At 41.3% G+C, this 18,051-nt stretch overlaps 1 protein-coding gene across 1 annotated transcript in view; it reads right to left on the reverse strand.

Annotated features, from left to right (window-relative positions):
* The window catches only part of AGBL1 (AGBL carboxypeptidase 1), a 269,940-nt gene that overhangs the window by 84,739 nt on the left and 167,150 nt on the right, over positions 1–18,051 (reverse strand). The gene's annotated exons all lie outside the window — the stretch shown is intronic.

Here is an 18,051-nt window from a genome sequence, read left to right on the forward strand (position 1 = left end):
AGGAATCTTCCAAGCTGTGGATTCTTGCTGATTATGAACAGTCTGTGTTTGTCTTTTCACTAATTAAAAAAATAAAGCTCTAGCAAAGATCTTTACACCAAGAGCCTGCATTGGAGTAAGTCAGTGTAATCAATGGCAGTTTCATGCATCTGCTGAGAGAAGGGCAGGAGACAAACAAGGATCAGATATACCAAAAAGAAACTAACACTGCAAAATCCCTCTTCTTTAGCTTTTATGGTTGCATCACATGCACTCCTTAATGCTAACACATCAGGGGCTGGATCAATTGCTGCCTCTGCCAGTATCAGCTCTGTGTGTTTTTGCAGCACAAAACATCTCTGCAGCCAACCTCCTGCGAGAGTTCCAGCTCCATTCCCAGGCTGTTTCCTTAGCAACTCTCGGCAGTCCACATAAAGTCCTGGCCCCAGCCTTGTGCATGGTGTGAGCTCCCTGCCAGCACAGCCTGCACTTGACTCTCTGCTAGATATTTGTTAGTGAACACCTCATGGGTAGTGAAGCAGTACATGTCCAGTAATCCATGACAGGGGGACTGAGAAATCATATGTTGATTTTTTTTTTTTTTAATGAAGTTGTTGTATTTATAAAATGCTTTGGGACCTTTGGGTCTGAAGAGCTCTGAATAGCTGAAAGATTATTTCCTATATCAAAACCAGACAGGTGGATGGAAGAAAGAAGTGATTTCTCACATAAGCTTCTGCAGTCCTCTTGCAAAGCTTTTTGCTACATTTTTGTTAGAGGACACAAACTACTTGGACAGCACCACCATTACTTCACCTATAGCAAGTCCAGCATATGCAAATTTCACCTGGCATAACAAACACCTTCTGTGATCACAAATAAATTTTCCTATGGAAATGATATTGTAATTCAGTTTCTTTTCTGAGGCCCCATGAGTGAAGCATGAATCCCTAGTTATGATGAACATAATCCAAAGCTTCAGCATGTACTGAGTGGTCGCACAACTGGTGAAGTACAGGACCTGCACAGAAGAGCACATAGATAATCTGAGAAAACATAGCCACAGTGCTAGACAGGGTCTAAGGCCTCAGGAAAACTGAGTTTTACTCTCAGAACACTCTCTTCACTGTTTTATCATGGTGAGCAAATATCTGATATCATTTCTTCTCTCTTCCTATTTACCTTCACTGCAAGCTTTGCCCAGCAAGATCCGGGTATAATGTAGCAATAATTAATAATAATAAGAAAACAGAGGGAGAAGCTTATAGAAACTGAGGGTCATTAACACAAAACAACGAGAATGCTCAGCAGCTCTGCATAGATTCCTAAGTGCTTTATTATTTTACTTTAAATGTTTTAGTGTGGCAGAGTTACAATCAGCAGGCAGAAGTGGTGACAGTTCTGAGCGAAAATATGTCATTTCCACAGCAAGAGTGTTATTTTCTCAGGGGCAGAAAATACAAAGAACATCTTGAGGCTTTCCCTGGGGTTCATCTCAGGGTCTTGCTTCCAAGATTAAGGTAACATATTAAATAGCTATCAATCCAGGAGACTTGAATAGTAACTGTGCTAAAACTCAGCCTGTGGCTTTATGACTCCCTAGAGCTTTATTCAGGATATGAAGAGGCCTTAAGAAACTATGAGCAGAGAAATAATAATAATAAAACTGTAATGCACCTCAGAAGCCTCAGTAATTGCTCATGCACTGTAGTTAGCTGCTGTATGATGGACCCATATTGCTTTGATACCAAAGAGCTCAGGAGTAACAGCTGGAAACTCAGCTAGAGGATTACCTGTTGACATATTTTATGCACTTCAAACACAGACAGAGTTTCATTTTATTTTAACTCACATCGTTCTCTCCCTCTCCTTCGTCCCTCCTCCGTTCTCAGCAGAGGATGGAGTTGGAGGTGAAGAGCATGACTACCATTAGACTGAAAATGTAGACAGAGATGATGTATTGAACTAAATATACTGATGGCATCTGCCAGCAATGTTGGAAGCTGGTGTAGTGGTTAATAATCAGTCCCATTTGCATTGCTGAAAGGGAATCCCGATCTCCAGGCATTTCCCTTGTAGCCACATAGCACAAAAACTTGTAAAAATTTTGAGACTGTGCTTAGAGTTCATAACTCAGAGTTATGAAAATATTCTATAATAAAGACAAGAAAGAAGAAAAGAAGGGTAGAAGTGGTACACTTTGGTTTGGTTAAGAAGCTGGTAGGAAGCAAATCTTCCATGACAGCAAAGCTGTCTCGGTATTACAGGTAGTGCCAGCACACGGTCAGTTTGCCACAGCTGTACAGGAGGAAGCTGCTCTGCCTGACAGCCTGCCTGACCTCCCCTGCAGTGTCCTGCCAACCTGGATTCTCAGTGACCCCATCTTTCTCTCTAGCACGATGCTTTACAGCCCGCTCTCCTCCTTTGGTCACATCTGTGTGAGCAGCGGAGCAGAGTGCAAAATCTCCCATGCCAACAGAATCTAAGCAAATTCTGAAGTAGGAAACAGCGTCCCTGCACCAGAAAGCTGCAGACCAGCTTGTCAGTCCTTAGTCCAGCCTCAGAAACATGCTAACTAAGCCATCCTACTTTGACTACCAGCTCACATTTCCACACAAGTTTTGCTCTCTGTTACATCAAAGTAGCAGCCTGGACCAGCATCAGCTTGATGCATCGCGTTCCGCTGCACAATACAAATTGGTCCCTTGGGCCCTGTCATGCAATAATCTTTTGCAGACATCATGTTAAGGGATAACAGGTTAATTGTTTCCTGGCTATTATAGAGAATAATGGAGCTGAACAACTTTTTCTTAATCTCTTTTTACATTTTCATACAGCAATGGACAGAATGGGCAGGAGGTGATGCCTAAAAACAGTCCAAGTTTGAGATGTATTTATTTTTCATTGCAAGCAACAAATTTCAGAGGCAGGCAACACGGCCAATCAGGTAATGAATCAACACTTGGTCAAGTTAAACAAATTTATTTTTTGCCTTTTCTGACAAAACTGTTGCTAGTGTAACTGCTGGGACAGTAGGATGCTCACCTGTATCTTTTAATTGGCACTGTCTGTAATACAAAACAGGGGAGTAGGAAAAAAAGGAGGAAAAAGAGGCTTATCATTTGGCCACAACATTGTCAATGCAAATTTTCCTAAACAAAATTGATCAAATTGTATTGGAAAAACAGTTTGTTCATACACAGTGCTGATGCATCAAATAAATATCCACAACTAAATGTTTCCAATATTTCTCAACTTGTCCTCAAAACACTTCCCAGGCTAATTGACAATGAAATGGAAAAACTTTGTTATTCATTACTCATATTCTTTAAATACTCCATCAGCCAAAGGCAGCATTAATTCTATAACACAGATATTGTTGAAGAAGGTGGAAAGACTCCAGGAGTTAAATTAGACATTTATCCACAAGGGGAATGAGGGATACAATAAAATTAGAACTGGAAGATATGAATAAATACAAGTAAAGAGAAAATTTCAGAGGGATCAATTGTTTCCTAAAAGGGATTTTTGGCATTCAGCATGGCCACTTCAGTTGCTCTCCCACCTTAGGTCACTGTTCAGTCCTTGGGGCAAGAGCTTTTCCCTGCAAACTCACTTCCAGTCAACACATATACATACACGCTTACAGAATATTCTCTGCATCTCAGTAGCTTTACACATGCACAATGGTTATGCCCTAAGGCTGGGTATAAATAAATTGACAGTCTGGTTTCTCACTAATTCCATCAGTGAGTTCTCCTTCAGAATACTAATCAAAAGCATTTGCAGGCTCTAGAGGACAAGCCAGGGAGATGAATGAACCATTTGGTGCCTAGTGTCTGCAGTCTTAATTTTAGTTGAGCCAGCCCTGAAGGTTACTGTCCTTTCAACCCCTGTGAAGGAAAATATGCAGACACCTGCTGGAAAAGTGGTTATTTAGACAACTAGGACAGCAGGGAATAAGCCAGGTTTTCTCATACCCCAGAGATCCCTAAGCAGCAGGTACAACATGCAAAAGAGATGAAGTGGAGGGGATGTGGATGAGTATTTGGACCAAAACATTTCAAGAAGATTAAGTGAGCAGAAAAGGTTGAAGATGCAAGGAAAAAAAATAGGCTAGCAGGAATTTCTAGAAAGAAAGATGAGAGGGACTGGAGTTAGACACAGAAGATAAAAGGACAGGAGAGATAAAAGGATGAGAAAGAAGGAAGGGTTGTTGAGGTCAATGGATGCTGATACAGAGGAAAGACAGCAAGAAGAAAGCTAATGGAAACCTTGACCATCTTCACACCCTTGGAGAGGCGTGCCTTGCTCTGAATGTCTGTCCTCATTACATCTGGTACTCTGGCCACATGGTGAGCAAAAAAGGCCCAGCTCACTTTGAATCCCCTCACAAAACTTTTGCTGAGCTCAGTTGGTGTTTTGGCTGAGCAAACTTCGACAGTACAGAAGCCCAGAAGTGATTGTTGTTTTAATCATTCAAATGGGCTGTTACAGATGTGTATGTCACAGGCAACACTGTTTAAGGAATGGAGCAAATGGGAAGATGAAATACCTGCTTCCTCCAATCTGCTGGAGAAAGTGTCCAGAAAAAACTGCTCATAGGAGAACTGGGGATTTAAGAAACAAAAACTTGTTACCAAGTTCTCCAGAAAAACAGTTATTCAGATTATGAATTCTCCAGGTCTACTGTAGGGAAAGGTTTTCTCCTTCTTTCCACTGACAAATTATTTGTCTGATATTTCTATCTCCACACCTTTTCCTCACAGTGTTTCCTCAGCTGCTTCCTTTCTCTCTTTTCTCCCTCCCCAGTTTCTCCTGCTTCTCTGCTCCTCCCCCAGCATCCTTTCTCCCTTCCTTAATCAGCTCCAATAAATGACTCGGCACATGAGAGGTTCATCATGTGTCGAAAGAGCCAAATTATATTAGTGTTGCACCTGAGCTCACTACTTTGCTTGACCACTCTACTCCACACACTGTTACCTCATGTTTTATATCAACAATTTACAAACTACACAGAACTGCAGGGGTGGATTCAGCTTCCCACCTCCTCAAAGACTGTACACACACACAGAGGTACTAGTTGGACAGGGAATACTTCCATGGCCATGCTGTTAAACCTGGTCTGAACTGGTGTATGAGACTGAAAGTGGTACAGGGCACCAAAAAGCACAGCTTTGACAGACTGTTTGTTGAACAGCACAATACTTTTTTTTTTTTTCTTTCACATGGGCCATAATTGTGAAAGGTGGTCATGCTGGGAACAAAAAGAGAATGAGAAATGAGGTACTTTTCACCCTACGCAGACAAACCATGTAGGCAGGGGCTATGCTTTGCAGAGTTCTTGCTTTTCAATAAAATTGAGCAGTACATTGGTTTTCTGTCTCATTCATTACCGTGTGACACACTAGGGACCTATTTTTAGTCCCTGGATGGACCTGGACTGGCACCAACAGCTTATCCCTCTCGTTGCAGACACTGAGCAATCTTTCACCTTATCTCACAGTGTCTTTTCAAACAGAACTGAAGAGGCTCTGTGAATGATATGCCACACCAGAACTGTGCACTTTGTATGAATTTGCACTGTTTCTCAGTGACAGGATCAGGAGAATCTTAAGTTCCAATCTAAGATTGGAACTTAACTTAACTTACAGACAGTTTTGAGGAGGAGAAGGCTGCCTACACCATCTCTTGGAAGAATCTCTTGGAAGTGACAGTATAGAGAGCAAGTATTTGACATTAGAGCTAACACAAACCATAGGCAATGCCATTATTTCAAATAGTAATAACACTCACATACACCCCAGCACGCTAATTCCTAAAGGAAAACAAATGCTGCACCAGGATACTCAAGCCATGCTCTTGGCAGACACAAAACAGAACTAGGGAACTGTTCAAGTCATGTAGGAATTCAGAAAAGCAGTTACATGATATTGGAGACAATCAAGTGCTTTTTTCAAGAAAATACCTTTCTTCACCATGCTCCCAGCATTTGCAACAGGCTAACCGGTATCACCCCATCTAATGGGGTGCCTTGAAAATTTATCAGTAGTCTATCCATTACCTTCTCTCACATACATACTTTTTACTGCTATCTGAACACTGTGGAACCTGGAACAAGTCACAGGCAGGTTATAGCCTAAGGTATCTGGAGATTAAGTGTGAGGTGGGGCTAAAGTGTGTCTCAGAATCTGTGTCAAATGCATTAGCTCTTAAAAGCAGTCTGGGAAAGCAAGAAGCTGAAATTTTGCAAGTCCTAAATTGGTAGCCTAATCCCTGGATCACTTTTCTTCCCCTCTTCTTCCACTTAAAAGTTTGCCTGTATAAATAACTTCGGTGCACAGAAAAGTGAGTAGCCTCTTGGCTCACCCAAGTCTTATCTTCAGCTATGAATTTACCTAGTAAAATAATTTTCTAATCCTGGCTGATGATCATCACATGCCTTGGAAAAAATGATTTATGGTACTTATTCTGGCTAATGTAAATGTAGATGCTACTCAAAGCATCTAACCTGCTTTAAAAATTCTTCATAAGATATTTGTCTTCATAATGCCATCTACAATGGGGAACCCCAGGTTAATTATGTGTTACATAAAGAATCAATTATTGCATCTTAATTTCATGGAATGTTGACACATCTTTGTATTATATTACACAACACTTCATTGTTTTTCTGCATGGCTTTTAAGCATTTAAATTAACAAGTACCTGCTATTCTTCCCATCAGAGAGGGGATGAAAATACATATTGACCAAAATGACACAGCAAAGCTGGTGTGCTTTACTTCTCTATCCAAAGTTAGACCCCAGGATCATGGTATCTCTCACTTTTACACCAACACAGGGACTGAGGTGTTAGAGTATATTTAGTGAGAAACCAACACAGCATGACTCAGACATCACCCCTGTTGCTCCAGCCCGGTACCACTCTGCCCCACGTTATCTCCCTCCCTCTGCTCCCACACTAGTGTATCGTGAAGAGTAGTAAAGCTGTGAAACCGTGTCTTGGCCTGGCAGCAATGTCATGTAGAGGAGAACCCGGTGGGGTGGGTTCTGCTCCCTGCTACACCGCCTCCAAACTTCCCCAAAATTGCAAAGCCTTCCCCCAGCCCAGCGTTCAGTGTTCCTGCCACACACTGCTGTGCTCTCTGCACTGTAGTGCTTTATTCCTTCCCTTTCTAATTCAATAGCTCCAGTATCCCCGATGCTTTCCCTGTATTGAAGCTGCCTTCCAGGCCACTAAACACTTTCATCTGCTCCCTCTAGCCCCTGTATATCACTGCTTTGTCTCTTACAAAGAAATGACCTATAACATACACAGTACTCCACAGGAGGTATTACCATTCACATCTACAGGGATATTAGAACATCTTCCAAGTCTATCTCTTTCTTCACATATGCAGGCATCTTATTCACTTTTTTTCCTTTATTGCTGCTGCTGCACATGGCACAGACATCTTTATCAAGCTGTCTTTGTAATAGCTACTTATGTTTTCCTGAATGGTTAGAGCTAATTCAGAGCCCAGCCATGTGTCTGAATGCTTTAAACTATTCCTTCAAACATGTTGCACCCTGCCACTGCTTATGTTGCATCTTCCATTCTAGTCACAATCTTTCAGCCCTCCTTCCCACTGCATAATTGGTATCAGCTGCTAGCAGCAAATCATATTATCTTACTGTTCCCTTTGCCTTCCAGTCATTAAAATTATAAATATTGACCAGCACTTATTCACAGAGTGGTAGTTGGAGTCACCTCACCAGCAATTTCTTTTCATCCAAATGCTGACTTATGTATTCTACCCACTTTTCCCAGCCTTTTAACTAGGTTTTAACTACAGAAACAGTCCCTTTTGTTTCTTACTCCATAACTCCTAAAATTTTTTATGCCTTTTTTTGTAGGAAGCTCTCTTTTCATCAGCCCTGACTCATCTGTGATACCCACTATTACAGTTCTGCATGAAAATTAGCCCAGGTTCACTCTTGAAAGCCATGGGGGAAAATTGATATACTAATTTTTCTTTTGTTCTCTAACTCCTGTACCTCTTTAAAAAAAAAAAAAAAAACACCAAAACATATTAACAAGGCACTATTAATACTCTCAGTAACTGGGTTTCCTTATCCCTTTGTTACTCCATTGCTGTGTTTCTGTTATTGGTGGTTCTCTCGTGCCACGGAGTAAGTGGTGGAATAATTGCGTGCACATGTTCAGAAGAGACTATCCCGAGGCCTTCTGTGTGTTGGTCTCCTTAAAAACTTACTTAACTAGGTCCTCACACAGGTCCCCGCAGGTGAGGAGTAAACACACAGGCCAATCCACAGCTCTGCACCTTCCTCTCCCATTTCAGTTTTCATTAATGTAACCTTACATGCTTTCTATATAAGTCCCTTTATTCTGATACAACTCAAGAGCTACCTGAGACTTTTTTTCCTAAATTATAAATGGCTCCCCCAGGCTAATTTCTTTTTTCCATATCACAAATTCTCTTTGGTCATCTTCAGCAAACACCATCAAAGTTGGCCTTCCCACCTATCCCTCCCTACCACCTCAGCATCAGTGACAGGAAGCAACTATGATTCTACAATTTATTGTATTAGCACTTCTAAAACAACAAAGGAGTCATTGATTTTCGGAGCCAAAAGGCACATGGGAAAGCACAAAAAGCATCTCTGCCCAGCTCAGATCAGAGAGGAAAGAGACACTGCAGAGGAGAGGGCTTCCCCCAGCCCGGTGCCTGCTCCCTTTGAAGAAGGAGGATGGAAGTACAAGCAAGGAGCTCGCTGGCTGTTTTATTACAGGTGTCAGCATAATCATTCTGACACAGGATCCTTCTTGCTGCTTGTCACATTTAACAGAAAAATGGACAATAACAGTGAAAATATGACCCTTTTTTCCTCTTTCTTTTGAATACTCTATACTACCCACCAGGAGAATAGCTGATAACACTGAGGATAATTCAGGTAAAAATACTGCAGGCCCTCTTTGATGTCTGCTCTGATTTAATATAGGTTCACAAAATGAACGAGTAATATAATAATATCATACAAAGTTACAGAACACATGAGAAAGCTGTGTCAAAGGGAAATTTTACCAGGCAGTTCAAGGGCAAATCACTAATCATTTCATTCAGACTTTGGGTTAGGAAAGACATCCTGCAATGAGTCCCAGGAATGTGATCTGCACAGTCAGAAATCAAACATCAGGAAGGTCCTTTCAGGTGAAACAATGCCATTGACTGCTAACAAGGGTTTGCAGGCCTGCAGAGTCCAAAGGCTTATTTTATCACAGGTACAGTGGTACAAAGTAAACTGATAGCCACTAAGATGACTGATGGATATTTATACCTTAAATTTTATTAGAAAAATTATTACTAAAAGGAAAGGAAAAATGGAGATCGAAACAGAAGCTTCTACTTTATTACAGGAGACAGGAACCTGTGGTGCCTGTCCATGAGGAACTGACCACGAGATTTTAGACATTTGGACGTATTTACAAGGGAGTAGTATCAGTTACACCTGGCAGTTGAACGTAGACTTTTGCAAACATCCTCTATAATCCCAAGAGCACAGGCTCAGCTTAACACCTGAACACACTATGCTTTAAAAGAGACAAAGAAATCAGATCTTTGGAGGCTGTGAAGAACAAACTGGAAAAGGGAGACAAGATCAGAGAGACAGAGCAGTTTACATTGCCCCTTGTTCTCCCATGGACTTTCCCATGTTGGCTTTTTCAGAGATGGAGACCATCAGGGAGCAAATGCATGGCAGCTTACAAGTGCTTCACCTCCTAAAGCATCAGGTGAGAAGCACACAGAACTTGTAAGATAAACTACAAGTCTTTGAAAACCTACTGACCATTCACAACAAAGCAGATGAACTTTTTTCAGCAGAGGAGATGCTGACTCCAGATTACAGGCTTTCAGGATTTCTCATCTTGCAGTTGTACTACCTGAGAAAATTTGCATAAGAACAAGCTGCCTTTTTCTTAGGAGTCCTTTTATGATTTCTACTGAAAATTATAATCCTCTGTTTGTGACGTTGCAATCATTTCTGCTACAATCAAGTGTTCTGTCCAAAAGGAGGATTACTGCTTCAGTTCAGAAGTATATGGACTTTCAGAGGAAAAACGGAGCCAGTTTCCAAGCAAATGACCTTGGTAACAGAGAACAAAGAAGAACAAAGATATAAAAACACTACCTATGATCAGATCTGCCTTTTCCAAGAGGCAACCGATGCCCTTCAAGTTCATAAAAAATGATGTTTCCTATAGATGTTTGTATAATGGAGATGGAAAAAGCAGAGATAGACATTTCTCTTTACTGTGCCACTCCAACATTAACTCAGATTTTTCCTTTGACAAGCTATCAGCGTTTTAAAACTAAACATCAGAGACAGATATGTAGAAAACCCACTGCAGTGCTCAACCCCATCCTTTCAGCAGTGTCCTGTGAGGAGGAGCATCACTGCACGTGGTGCTGAATGTCAAATAACTCACTTAAGCCTGCGCCTCTGGCAGCGGCTCTGAAATACAAAGAACAAACAGTTAAAAAAGAAAAAAAAAGCCTTTGTTTTTCTGCCTTTTTTTTTTCCAAGAACATAATTTAGCATGACTTTCCACAGAACAATTTGCATGGGATTACCCACAATGCACTACATTATGGTAATACATTTCAAACTCTGATGCATATTAGACTGACAGACTTAAGAATCTGTTAAAGGAAAAATAAATGATACAGGAAAATGATGATGTAAGATAGGACAGAAAACATTCCACACTTGTGTAATCTGCCAAAATTCAGCCTAAAATTGGCCTAAGAAAGAGAACAAGGGAATTGTGCACTCAGAACAGCTTTAGGGAATGTTCCCAACTCAAGCAGAAAACAATACCTGACTGAAACATGGATGTAATCACAAAGGAATGGAAAGTACAACAAACCAGAACTAAGAGCTGAACAGGAGACAAGAAGAGATTTTCTTCATTTCTTTGATTTCCCTCTGGGTAGCAAACTGGAAGGAATATTCCCTCTTGCTCATCCAAGGATGGTCCGGTTCATTGCACTTCACAACACACATTCACTCACTGCTTTCTGCTCCTCTCCAAGCCCTGCTGCATCTTCTGCTGCTGGTAGTGATCCCTAATAGATCCTGGACAGGTTCTGTGTCCAAAAACAGCCGTCCCAAAATAGCGAGCCTCAGGGCTATATGGTCACACAATCCAAATTACCGACACCTCCTTCCAGCAGTCATGGGTGGCTACTCAGCCCTTCAGCAGGCTTCAGCTAGAGAACAAAGACTTCCTAACATTTTCTAGCATTGCTCTTGCACTTTCCCATTGGAAATAGCCACAGGAAAATAGTATCAAATGTTAAGTCTCCCCTTCAGTCAGTTCCACGCACTGTTTTCCTAAGTAGCTGATGTAATCAGTTATCACTCCTCAAACCCCTAACTGAGGGATAGCTCTCTTTGTATCCAATGAAGAGTTATTTAACTGGCCAGGGTACTTTTCTGCAAAGCCCTCAGACAAGCAAAGGCAAAAGATGTCAAGGAGGGAAGAAGCCATAGGGCTGGTTGAGGGGAAGGGAAATGGTAAGAAGCAGGATTTTCCACCAAGGTCTTTTCATTAGTTCTCTCAAAGCTAAGTCACAGAAAAATGAACAAAATAAGGGATGAGGCAAATCATATTTGCTGAAGAGGAGTTATAGAGATTAGTGTATTAATTAACCAAGACAACAATGTCAGCAAGGGCCTGACCTTTATTCCTGCCCTAGTAACAGCTTTGTCCCTGGTGACTTTCAGCCTGCATGCTAAAGCCATTTAGATACATCCCTCAATTAATCGCAGAACACCCTCTGGGAGATAGGAGAGCAGCATTGCAGCCTGCAAGCAGGGATGCTGAATAAGAGAAGTAGTAACCTAGTCAAAGACACCTCATCAAGGGCATTGGCAGAGCTGGAGAAAGAGCCCACAATTCTCTTTACCTCTCACACTCCACCTCGCACTGATAGGAACAAAACTGTTTGAAGCTATTAACCTGGAATTCTGCCATACTTCAGTTTTTAAAGAAAAAATAATCAGAGACTAACCAGAAATAAAGATTCAAAGAAAAATCAAAAAACTACCCCAAAACCACAGAAGAGAGCCTGATTTAAAAAGAACTTTTATCTTTTTTGTAATAAAACAACAGCAATACATAAAAGACACCAAATGACAGATAGCTGCTGAGAGCAGGACAGCAGGCAGGATCTTCAGTCAATCCCTGCTTCTCTGCTTTCTCCTAAGATTGAGTCCTTCCCTCAGGCATATTAGCTGCCCATCCCCGTACTCAGTGTAGCCTTTGCTTACTGTCTGTCATACTGAAGGTTCACTCTCAGCTTCTCGAGCACCAGCCCAAGGACAGAGGTCCAGCAAACCTCTGAGCACCAGTCACTCTAACAAAGGATCCCCAGTCTCTACAGGTGCAGCTGAATGGCAAGATACAAAGGTGGATAAGGACTTGCTGCTGTTCCACGCAGCAGGGATGGAGAGGGGTGGAATCTGAACAGACTCAGGAAGACAGTACACAGTCTCAGGGTTCCAGGAGATAAGATGACCAAAAAGCCAGGAGTTCAAGAGAGAGTGGCGATGCTCAAGGATGGATGCAACATTGGAAGATATCTGCTTCTATCAGAATAGATGTGATTGCAGCAACTGAGAGTCTGAATCTGGTTTTGCCTCCCAGGTAAAAGCCACAGACATATCAGCCCATTGATCTTGCCCACAGGCCCCAACAGTCTGGACTCCCATCCATGGACTGAATTCCTGGCTTCAACCAGGAATGGACCCAATCAGTCATTACAGACCCACCAGGTGACTCCTAGGCTGACCCCAGACACCACTACTAGACCTGATCCTGATTCACTGGTTTGTGTTTCTGGCTTGACCTTGTTCTGCTTCATCACCATGGACTTGATGATGACCTAGGCTCTTCGTTAAATCTGACCATCCTTCACAGGCCTGGTCTGCTCACCTTGCTCAGGAGACATGGGATGGAGTCTTGGTTGGTAAGGAGAGATATCTGGAATTAACTCAATTTCTCCCATTGCTATCACTGTCCCTAACTCTCTCCTCGATACAGGCCCCGAACTGTCTGTCTGATGAGCAATAGTGCAGGAGCTGTAGCTTGCACAGGAAAAATTGGTCCCTCAACACATCTATCTATCACTAGCTGAGCTGAACCTTCCTTTGCTTTCCACTTCAGCTCTACAATCCTTCACATTCAGTCCTGATGCTGGAGAAAGCTCAGACAAGAAGGGGCATAATGTTGATGGAGGCTAGACTGGCACATACTCAGCTTGGTTCTACATTCCTTGATTTAGAGGTTACAACATCTCAAACCACAGCTAGATTATGACCAACTTCACTGTATTACTTACTTGTCTGGCACCTTCTTGTCCAGAAGTAGCCAACATGTATCACCTCTCAACCATCATATTTGAACTTGGTCAAAAACTTTCCAGTACAAAGCAGCCTCTAACTTTAGGTGCCAAATTAATTTTTGTTAAAGTCAACAGGGTTACCTCGTGTTAGAATCCAGTTACAAAAATAGATTTCCTTTCCTCTTCCCTAGCTATTGTTGGCAAACATTAGTAATAGTGAGAGAAGCTATTTTGGGACTTTTATTGGCAAGTCTTATGTTCAGACACTAAAGGAAGTAATTGGCTGACAGTGGAAAAAAGCAAGAGACATTGCTTTCAAGAAATACTACTTTCTGCCAAGCTCTTTATGCACATTTCTCTGGGACAAAAAAGGAAAAAGAACCACCAGCAAACCCCAAAACAATAGAAAACAAAAAGGCTTCATTAACTGCTACTAATAGAGGATACATCTGTGAGAATGAGTGAGGGAATAGGGCATGTGGAAAATTCTTTCAGACAATCACAGATGAACAAGGACACATTTCTAAGACACAGGTACCATAAAAATGCAACCATTCATAACTACACAACTAAATTAACATGTTCATCATATACAGACACACCAGAGCATGTTTGCACATGTGAAGGTTCAACATGTTTTGAACCAGTTCACTCACATACACATACCCACATTCGGTCATAGTCTTTCACCAAGACAACTCCAAGTCTGCACTCACAAACATTCACTGCACAAACACCCTACCAGTACACTCACCTCGTGTGATTCAGGAAAGTACAGGCAGGAAGCTAAATAGAAACACACAGAGACTCATATCTATTTCTCTTGTAAATTGTGCATGCAGTCTTCACTCATTTACTAACACCATGCTAATAATTTCTAGTAATTAGTGTTAAAACAGGAAAACACAATAATGCAGATCTTGGTCCTTTACCAAGTAAATTATTTACACCCGGCAATACCTACAACCCCTAATACATACAAAGGGATAGCACAGACTTGTTTTTCTATTTCCCAGACATTTATCTCAGCGTAATTGGGATTTATTCATCAATAAGAAAAAAATCATCAGCTAAGAAACAATATAATAAAAATTACTAAACGGAAACATAAAAATTAAGCCCTTTTCCACAAAGCCAAGCTGAGCAGTACTATTATCCAGACTCTTTCAGACTCCTAATGAAAATCAAAAATGATTGGTAAATGATTTGGGAAAAATATACCCTGTTCTTCTTCACTTCTTTGTCCCAGTGTGGAGACAGAACATTTGTCAGCAAGCAATAGATTGCACAGGCTATAGTCATGCATAATCATAAACTTGTGCTGTGCTGTTTGTATCTCAGTGCCACTAACCTTGCTCTGCATCCAAAACTCAATAAGGATTGTGTGTAATCAATGAAGACAAAGTCTTTATTCAGTCCTTACATGTTCTCATACCAGGTTTGCAAGAGCTGTGGGCACAGCCATTCACAGGGACAAATCATCCACTCACAGGCAAACCATAAGCCCACAAAGACAGGTTACATGGGTTATATGTTGAATTATTTTCCCCATGTACACTACTGCTGATTTTTCCTCCAAATGTAAAGTAAATTCTACACAATTTCTATATATTGAGACTTTCTCTATATATAACAAATAATTTTGTGCTGTTGCAACAAAAAATAGTGCCATGGGTCATGGAAGAAAAAGATCTTAAGGTTTTATTTTTTGTTTCTAATTTTTTTCTCTTTTCCTTTTAAATTCAAGCACATAAACATAAGTGAGATGTATTTTGAGATTATGCCAAGTTTCAGTAGTATTGATACAGAAATATTATTGGTAAAACAGTTCTGGTTGTCTTGGGAGCATTCTGGCTGTCTTAAGGAGAAGGCCTTCAATTACTGATTCTGCCTTTTGGAAGTTCTTTAAGGTTTAGATTCTGGGTGAGGAATTATGAGAGCTCACACTTAATTCAGTTTATCATAGCTGTACACTCTCAAATGAAATCAGTGGAACTGACTGGAAAGAGAAGGATATTTAATGAAGCACCTTGGGGGTTGAAATATCTGTTATTCAATGTTCATGAAAGAAGCCTCTCTTCAGGATTTTATACTCCCTTATTTCAACCAGTCAGACTGACCTTAAATGCCATCTGGACTCTATTTATGTATTCCAAGCAGGCCTAAAACAGCCACATGCTTCTCATTTTTGGGCTGTATGAGCAGATAATAAGCCAAATCTGTACCACAATAATTTGATCTCTCTTCAGGCTGTCCCTCCTTTAAGAACCTTTTCACACGAATTTATAAGTCTACCTGAGCCTTTTTTCCCCCACAGAGGGTTGCAAAGGTTTATTCCAAAAAGACATGAAAAATCCTGATGAGATTTCTCCTTTCTAGCAATGAATTCACAGAAGTTCCCATTCATGCTACACCAGTCAACAACATTGAGTCAACAGCACATTCACTAAAATGTTATCTCAATACACTTATAGCAAGTGTCTGCCCTTGTAATTAGCATCAAAGGCACGAACAGGTCACCATTTACATATCTGTGGGGTACTGAGTATCTCTGTGTCAACAGGCTGAGGACACTTAAATAGGATCTGACTCCACACATCCAGTTAAAATAGTCTTGCTTTTCCTGTACTCCTCTGCCACAAATTCCATCCATGTCGTTTTAATTCACAAAATACTTATTCTGAGAAAGACATTCTTCATGAGCTATAGAAGACCCTAAAGAAAGGTAAAAAGAGTTAAGGATGACATGGGGGTTCTTTCCACCTTTCGATAAACACTAGGTAAGTAGTAAGGAGAAAACATTACGAGGGATAAGCTGTTTCCCCTTGCTCCACAATGCAGCAGGTAAAATCTGCTCAAAGAAGCAGTCCTGACAGGCACTGCCTGTGCTGGTTTGCTTTCCACCACCTTGGCACCCCTCACATCCATTAGATGTCATCGAACAGGACTGCACAGCGTGAGGAGGCTGCCCTACCCTTCTGGTCCAATCCTGGATGGAAGGAGGGAAGGGATAGAACCTAAGAAGGCATTCATCTCCTGTGCTGTCATGTGGGCTGCCACAGGCAAGCAACAATGTACAAACACCATTGCTGTGAGTGCTCTGTACTTCAGCAGGCTCCACTGCAACCCTATGCACCTCACTGCACACCTCCACTCTAATTAGTTACAAATATAAAGGAGCTGAAAGACAGATTTCCCCTCAGCTTTAAATTTGCTAAAAGGTCACCAAGGAAATGCGATTTTTGTTTTCCTGTGGACAAAGAAATCAGAAGCTAATGAAATCTGAACTCCATCATTGCTGTGTGTGTTTTCTTTTCAGTCTTCTTCTGGAAGTGAACTCCCTTTCCCCTTCACAGGATATTAAAGACTCACACATGTGCTATGGTAAGAAGGATCTAGCAGGAAGGCTGAGGATTATACACCTCTGCCTTCTCCCCACCCTGCCTGTACTAGCAACTGCGATGTTGTCACACGACAATAAAATGTCACTAATTATTAATGAACCAGAGTTCGTTAATAATTTTAGCTGCATCTTCCCCAACATAGACCCCACGAGGAGCACCTATGTGCTATTACACATAAACACACAAGATACACACACTGATATATTTAGAATCATAGAACCATTTAGGTTGGAAAAGACCTCCAAGATCATTGAGTCTAACCTTTGAGTTGGACTCAAGCAATACTGAGAACAATGACATACATTTCATTTTCTGCCTACAAGCAGTGACAGATGCAGACTCACACACATAACCGCAACTTTGTGCACAACTTCTTCCAAGCACAACATACAAACACATCCCTGTTGTGCATAAAACCAGCTACAGCACAAATCTATGTGAAAAATCAATCACATACATCCTGTTAGTCACCCGTGCTAACAGGCCCCTACAAGCTGCACATTCATGTCTGTACCCAAACACACACCCTTCCTGACCCCCACCTCTAGGAATGCAAGAGGTCTAGGAATCAATAACCATTTACAGCTCTTCAATCCAGAACTGTCAACTTTGTTCTCCTCTGTTTGCAGTGACAGACAAGCAGACTAAAGATGTGGGACATCAGTATGCAGAGGAGGAGGATGGGCACCACTGTGACAGCATAAGAAGCAGGCAGAGGCTGCTGAATTCAGAAGAGGTTGTTCTTGCCTCCTGCAACCAACTGAGCAGAGGTGCCACTGTCCCAGAAACCTCTTGCTTTATTCCCAGGACATCAGTGCAACCCTGCAGAACAGAACAGGGAAATAACCACAGGTCATTTTCCTGAAATAATATAACTGTATATAGAAAGATTCAGAAAGAATCCCATTCTTAGCTATTTCCAAAGCCTAAGCAACGACCTTGCTGACATAAAGATGTGCTACATGATCAATATCATACCACAATGACTTGATACTATATCCTATAGAGGAGACAGCATGAAACTAAACATACTTCAGGCACAGTAGGCTGCTTTTAGAACTGTCAGGGTGCTTTGCTGACCTTTTAAATTGAATGAGCATGCAAATGCAGTACACCTGAGAGCAGTCAATACCTATGCCAATAGATTTCAACCAGCTTTGTGGCATCCATAATAACCAAAAAGCTGTCAGTATTCCCAGAGTCTGACATGAGCTCTAATCATGTACCTCTGTCACAGCCCACAGCCTCACCTGCACA

This window comes from Manacus candei, unplaced genomic scaffold, assembly GCF_025592945.1.
Source record: "Manacus candei isolate 608988 ecotype Guabito, Panama unplaced genomic scaffold, ASM2559294v1 h1tg000046l, whole genome shotgun sequence".
In the NCBI taxonomy this organism is placed as follows: domain Eukaryota; kingdom Metazoa; phylum Chordata; class Aves; order Passeriformes; family Pipridae; genus Manacus; species Manacus candei.